Here is a 7,111-nt window from a genome sequence, read left to right as displayed (position 1 = left end):
TCACACACACACTCACTCTCTCTCTCGATCACAGTGATGTACAGTGTGCTGATTAGTCACCAGGATAATGTTGAGTACGTCACAGAAAACATGTACGTTTACAAGATCAATGAATGTAAAATCTTCCTGACTGGACACTGTGTTCAGAACTGAAACAAAAGCCGAGGTTAGAAGAACATCTAGGAGCTTCAGTCGTGGGCTATTTTAATATAAGAAATGCTTTTACATTTAAATGCAATATTTGAGTTTAGCAGGATCAAGATCTGGCCGTCCAGTGTAACCTGGCCTTCGCTCTCCTGGGCCTGAAACACACGTTTGATTTATTCAGCCCTAAACGCAGTCCAGGAACATTCTCCAAGGTGAGCTCATGAGCAAACTCTCCGCTGTAATTGAGCTCTAATTGGGCCTGATTACACGCTATTAGAGGGAGTTCAGCACGAGCTGCTCTCAGACCTGCCGTTAGAGACGCGCTCGTCAGGAGGAGTCGTCGTGTCTATGTGTGATCGATAAACATCAGTCCGGCTGCACCTGCCATGCTAACCCCGGGTCTGATGTTAGCCAGGTCTTCGCTCGTTTCGTTTTGTCCAATTTTCTCTCAAGCTTTGCACGCGGTCATTTATCAAACGCAGTAAGTGTGTTTACTCAGTGTCTGTTCAGGTTACGGCTGTAAAGGTAATCGGGGGGAACAAAACACTTTTGAATCTGATATCATTGTTTTTTTGTGTTTTTTTACATTAACCCTTTGATGTATGATCTTTAAAACTCACTTTTGTATTTATTGTGCGATATTACAACCAAACCAGCATGATTTGACCCTTCACCTTTGACCCTTTCTCACAATGCTATATGACTGAGTTTTTATGTTGTTCAGGTTCGTTCCTCAAACACTGGAGTGTATCTGAGACGGGGAGAGTTTGGTTCGTGTTGTTCGTGTCGAGAAGACGCTGTTTCTGCTTGACAAAGCAAATCCACTTTGATGAGATTGATACGGTGAAACCCACGCCATCGTTACTGTTCGTATCACTGTGATCAAGAGCTGAGATTCAGATATGATAATGAGCGCCTGGAGTCTGACCAATCAGAGCAGAGCAGCTCTCAGAGAGGCGGAGCTTAGAGAGACTGAATCTCCGATGGAAGCGTTTCAGACACTGAGAGGAAAGAGCTGATGTGCAGTGGAGATTATGAGGAGATCAGGGTTTCTGAGCTTGAATGTAAACCTGTTACAGGAGACTCTAAAACAACATTAGGAACATTTACAATAGCATCACAGAGGCGGTTTGCTGAAACATGATCTGCTGAGGAACAGAAAATGATTAAAATGCACATTATAAAAGTGAAACTTTTTTTGTTGGCCAACAAAAATAGTTATTGTAAGTTCCAACATCTTGTAAAGCATTTCCTCAGTGCAGTTGCTCATGCTGGGCATGGGTTCACACGAGGCAGGCCCTGCTTTAACATCAAATAAAGCTTGTGCCGCATTTTCGCTGACTTAATGCTCAGGGAATTTGAAGCAGAACTCGATTCTTGTGATTCCAGGAGCTTCTAGGTAAGAGTTTTCTGTGATATCATCAGGATTGACATCATGTCTCGAGTCAGATCGCGTCCGCCGATGAACGGCTTCATGCGTGTGTTGTCATGACAGGTGTGCGTTATCATGACGTGTGTGTGTTGTCATGACAGGTGTGTGTTGTCATGACAGGTGGATGAAGGAGTGAAAAAAGCTCTTCTTAATAATGAACGACAGATGGTAGAAATACTTTAATTGAGTAAAAGCTCGTTCCAGCACATCAGTTTGAGGCGCTCTGCGGAGAAGGCTGTCAGAACGTATTAAAAGCTCTTAAAGTTATAATTAGCACACAGAATTACAGTCAAACCAAAAATGATACAGACACCAGATATCATTTTTTTGATATTTCTTTATGTAAGTGAGGAGAGCAAAATAAAGTAAACTGTGACATATTATACCCAAAGATTCTTCATACAGTCACTACCAGTAACACTTTGGGACACAAATTTGGGACCAGAAATGATTGGGACACTTTGAGCTGATCATGTTTTGCTGAAGTGTGTTTTCTTTAATTGCTAATGCTCTTTTTACACACAGACTGAACAAAATGAAGCATTGCTTGGTGATTGGTTGAGCTAAACTGGTATTATCTAATTGTGTAGTTAAATTTAACAGCTGACAGATATTCAACATAATTCATGTGTGAGACAGTCTAACAGAAGGACGGACAAAACCAGTCAAATATCAACTGAGTTCTGCTCATATTTTATTACCATTTTCTAAACTATAGCGAATAAACTGATAATGTGAGAAATGCTGAAGGAGTCTGAATACATTCTGGTTTGACTGTAAGTGTGTGAATTTGGGAAAGGCCTCCATTAGATCCGAGTAAATGCGTTATATGTGGAACTGCGGGTCCCCAGACGGCCATTACTCCCAATCTCCGGTTTCAGAGCGAGTCTCGCTCAAGCCTGTTGCTCTTGGCTTTCCACCAATGCGTGAAACTATGAAAATTGTCCAGTCATGGCCTGAAGCGCTCAAACCACCGGTGTTCTCCAGCCCAGAGAAGCCAGTGGAGATACTGTCCCACAAACTGGAGCTGGATGTTCCCCGGCTCTGCCAGCGTCAGATAAACGCCCAGTTTCCTCAGCCGGTTTATCAGCATCTCTCATGTGTCAGGACCCTTCAGAGAACAGAGAGGACAGAAATAGCCTGGACGTGTTGTGCAGCGCACATGGAAACACAAGCCTTGATGGCAGACCCGAACACTGCAGTGGGGTAAACTGAGCCATTCCTCTGTGTGTGATGATGAACAGCTAAACACACAACCAGAGATGAGGATTTTAATACTCTAAAGGCCGTTCACACTGTCTACGTTTACATGCAACCAAATAATCCACTAGTGATCGGACTGACGGCTCAATCGCACTGAAAAGCCTTCATGTAAACGCCTTAATCGATCCGACTGAGCTCGATCCCAGTGAGATTTCGATGGGACTGAAAGGGGCGGTTTATTCTTTTTCTAATCCGACCGAGAGAACATGTAAATACTTGATCGACTGAAACTGAACGGACTGCGCATGTGCAATGATGTAGAAATAGCGAAATGATGTAGAAATAGCGTAATGGCGTAGAAATAGCGTAGAAATATCGTAATGATGTAGAAATAGCGAAATGATGTAGAAATAGCGTAATGGCGTAGAAATAGCGTAGAAATAGCGCAATGATGTAGAAATAGCGAAATGATGTAGAAATAGCGTAATGGCGTAGAAATAGCGTAGAAATATCGTAATGATGTAGAAATAGCGAAATGATGTAGAAATAGCTAATGACGACGTAGAAATAGTGTAATGACATAGAAATAGCGTAATGACAGAAATAGCGTAATGACGTCGAAATAGCAAAATGACGTAGAAATAGCGTAATGGCGTAGAAATAGCGTAGAAATATCGTAATGATGTAGAAATAGCGAAATGATGTAGAAATAGCGTAATGGCGTAGAAATAGCGTAATGACGTAGAAATAGCGTAATGGCGTAGAAATAGCATAGAAATATCGTAATGATGTAGAAATAGCGAAATGATGTAGAAATAGCGTAATGGCGTAGAAATAGCGTAATGACGTAGAAATAGCGTAAAGATGTAGATGTAGAAATAGTTTAATGACGTAGAAATAGCGAAATGACGTAGAAATAGCGGAATGACGTAGAAATAGCGTAATGATGTAGAAATAGCGTAATGACAGAAATAGCATAATGACATAGAAATAGCGTAATGATGTAGAAATAGCGTAATGACGTATAAATAGCATAATGACGTATAAATAGCATAATGATGTAGAAATAGCATGACGTAGAAATAGCGTAATGACAAAAATAGCGCAATGACGACGTAGAAATAGCGTAATGACGTAGAAATAGCTAATGACGACGTAGAAATAGCGTAATGACATAAAAATAGCGTAATGATGTAGAAATAGCAAAAATACGTAGAAATAGCGTAATGACGTAGATATAGCAAAATGACGTAGAAATAGCGGAATGATGTAGAAATAGCATAATGACGTAGAAATAGCGTAATGAAATAGAAATAGCTAATGACGACGTAGAAATAGTGTAATGACATAGAAATAGCGTAATGACAGAAATAGCGTAATGACGTCGAAATAGCAAAATGACGTAGAAATAGCGTAATGACGTAGAAATAGCGTAATGATGTAGAAATAGCGTAATGACGTAGATATAGCAAAATGACGTAGAAATAGCGGAATGATGTAGAAATAGCATAATGACGTAGAAATAGCATAATGACATAGAAATAGCTAATGACGACGTAGAAATAGTGTAATGACATAGAAATAGCGTAATGACGTAGAAATAGCATAATGACGACGTAGAAATAGCCGAACGGCGTAGAAATAGCATAATGACGACGTAGAAATAGCGGAATGACGTAGAAATAGTGTAATGAGGTAGAAATAGCGTAATGACGTAGAAATAGTGTAATGACGACGTAGAAATAGCGTAATGACGTAGAAATAGTGTAATGAGGTAGAAATAGCGTAATGACGTAGAAATAGTGTAATGAGGTAGAAATAGCGTAGTGATGTAGAAATAGCGTTATGATGTAGAAATAGCGTAATGATGTAGAAATAGCATGACGTAGAAATAGCGTAATGACGTAGAAATAGCATAATGACGTAGAAGTAGCGTAATGACGACGTAGAAATAGTGGAATGACGTAGAAATAGTGGAATGACGTAGAAATAGCATAATGACGTAGAAATAGCGTAGTGATGTAGAAATAGCGTAATGATGTAGAAATAGCGTAATGACGTAGAAATAGCATAATGACGTAGAAGTAGCGTAATGACAACGTAGAAATAGCGTAATGATGTAGAAATAGTGGAATGACGTAGAAATAGCGAAGTGATGTAGAAATAGCGTAATGATGTAGAAATAGCGTAATGATGTAGAAATAGCATGACGTAGAAATAGCGTAATGACGTAGAAATAGTGGAATGACGTAGAAATAGCGAAGTGATGTAGAAATAGCGTAATGACGTAGAAATAGTGGAATGACGTAGAAATAGCGAAGTGATGTAGAAATAGCGTAATGATGTAGAAATAGCATAATGATGTAGAAATAGCATGACGTAGAAATAGCGTAATGACGTAGAAATAGCATAATGACGTAGAAATAGTGGAATGACGTAGAAATAGCGAAGTGATGTAGAAATAGCGTAATGATGTAGAAATAGCGTAATGATGTAGAAATAGCATGACGTAGAAATAGCGTAATGACGTAGAAATAGCATAATGACGTAGAAGTAGCATAATGACGACGTAGAAATAGTGGAATGGCGTAGAAATAGCGGAATGGCGTACAGTGCTGGTCAGAATTATTTGCCCCCTTGGTAAATATGATCAAAGATGGCGGTAAAAAATAAATCTGCATTGTTTATCTTTTTGATATTTTATTTTTAAAAAATACAAATTTTTAACCTTTTATTGATGTAAAAGAATTGAAAGTGGGGGGAAAATCACATTATGAAATAAATGTTTTTCTCCAAAACACATTGTGAACAATTATTTGCCCCCTTTCATTAAGTACTTTTTTGCAGCCTCCTTTTGCCAACAGCTCTGAGTCTTCTCCTGTAATGCCTGAACCAAACCCATCTGAAGTGTCTGCTGCCAAAAAAGCTATATTGTTTTTTGTTTCATCTGACGATAGAACGTCTGAAAAGTAGCGGACACGACTGGAACTTCCAACGGGACGTGTTCTATGGTCAGAGAGAAAACAAAAAAGCTTTTTTGGCAGCAAACACTTAAGATGGGTTTGGTTCATACAGGGATGAAAAATAATTTAATTTAGGGCTTTTTTCTTTATGCATCACCCTGACATTAACAACTGAATTAAAAACGTGCTCATCACAGAAGAGAATTCATTTTATGGGTGAACAGCATTTTAATGCATTTCAAATAAATTAACAGATTTATTAAGAACTGGCAAGCTCTTGATATTCACTTCTCACTAAGAGCCAGTCTGATGGAGTTATTAATCATACATATTCTGCAGAAGTCCTGCTTCTTCTGGCCGGTGTTTCTTCAGCGCCCTCCACTGGTTATGAAGAGACACTGAATGTATTTCTGTAATGCTGTCCAACAGATTTAGCCTTTTGTTTCTAAACACCCTGTTCCACTTCCAGCATCTTATCAAGCTGATGAATGAATCTTCATATCCTCATAACCAGCGATACTGCGTTACTCAAACACACACAGCAATTAGACATCCTAAAGAAATGCGGTTTGAATTACAGTTAACAGATATGAGTGTTGGATAATGCCAGTTATTCAGAGGAAATGTAATATATTCTGGAAAACATTCAACCGAGGAGCAGCGAATGCAGAAAATAAACGCTGATAATATGAGCATATTTATTTTAGGTTATTGCATTGCTTGAGAAAGCAGAGAGAGAGAGTTCATATGTGTGTCTGAACATCATTATACGCATCCCAGGATTCCACAGTGTTACACACACACACTGAAGGGGGATCCTGTCACAAATCTGCACTATATTAATAATGACATATTAATGTGTACGAACAGACAGGTATTGATGTTACTAAAGAGGTCTATATAATACCTGACGAATGAGCCAATCACGTGAGCCGTAAACGTCATGTGACCAATCACGTGCATGATTCAGATTTTCAGATTTTAGTTCTGCTGCTAATTAAACAAATACATTTGTGATCATGTGACTATGTGCAGTGTTTTTTGGATCATTTGCACAAGTTTTAGATCTGTAGAATATCTCACGTTTGACCAGGATTTGTACATTCCCAGACTTCATCCAGATAGGATTCGCACTGTATGATAAACGTTTCAGAAGAGAATCAATATGATCAAATGTTCTTTCTTAATATCTGCTCTTTTAGCGCCACCCAGTGGCCTCTGAAGGTTCCTGCATCCAGAGCAGTTCTTCATCAGCCAAACACACATGAAACACATCGAAGGGCCCTTTCACACCTGCCTCGTTTGGTCCGGATTTTCTGACTTTTCAGTTTGATCCGAATCAAAACTACAGGTGTGAACCCTCCCC

This window comes from Rutilus rutilus (genome assembly GCF_951802725.1).
Source record: "Rutilus rutilus genome assembly, chromosome: 16".
In the NCBI taxonomy this organism is placed as follows: Eukaryota; Metazoa; Chordata; class Actinopteri; order Cypriniformes; family Leuciscidae; genus Rutilus; species Rutilus rutilus.
Note: the sequence above shows the minus strand (reverse complement) of the source record.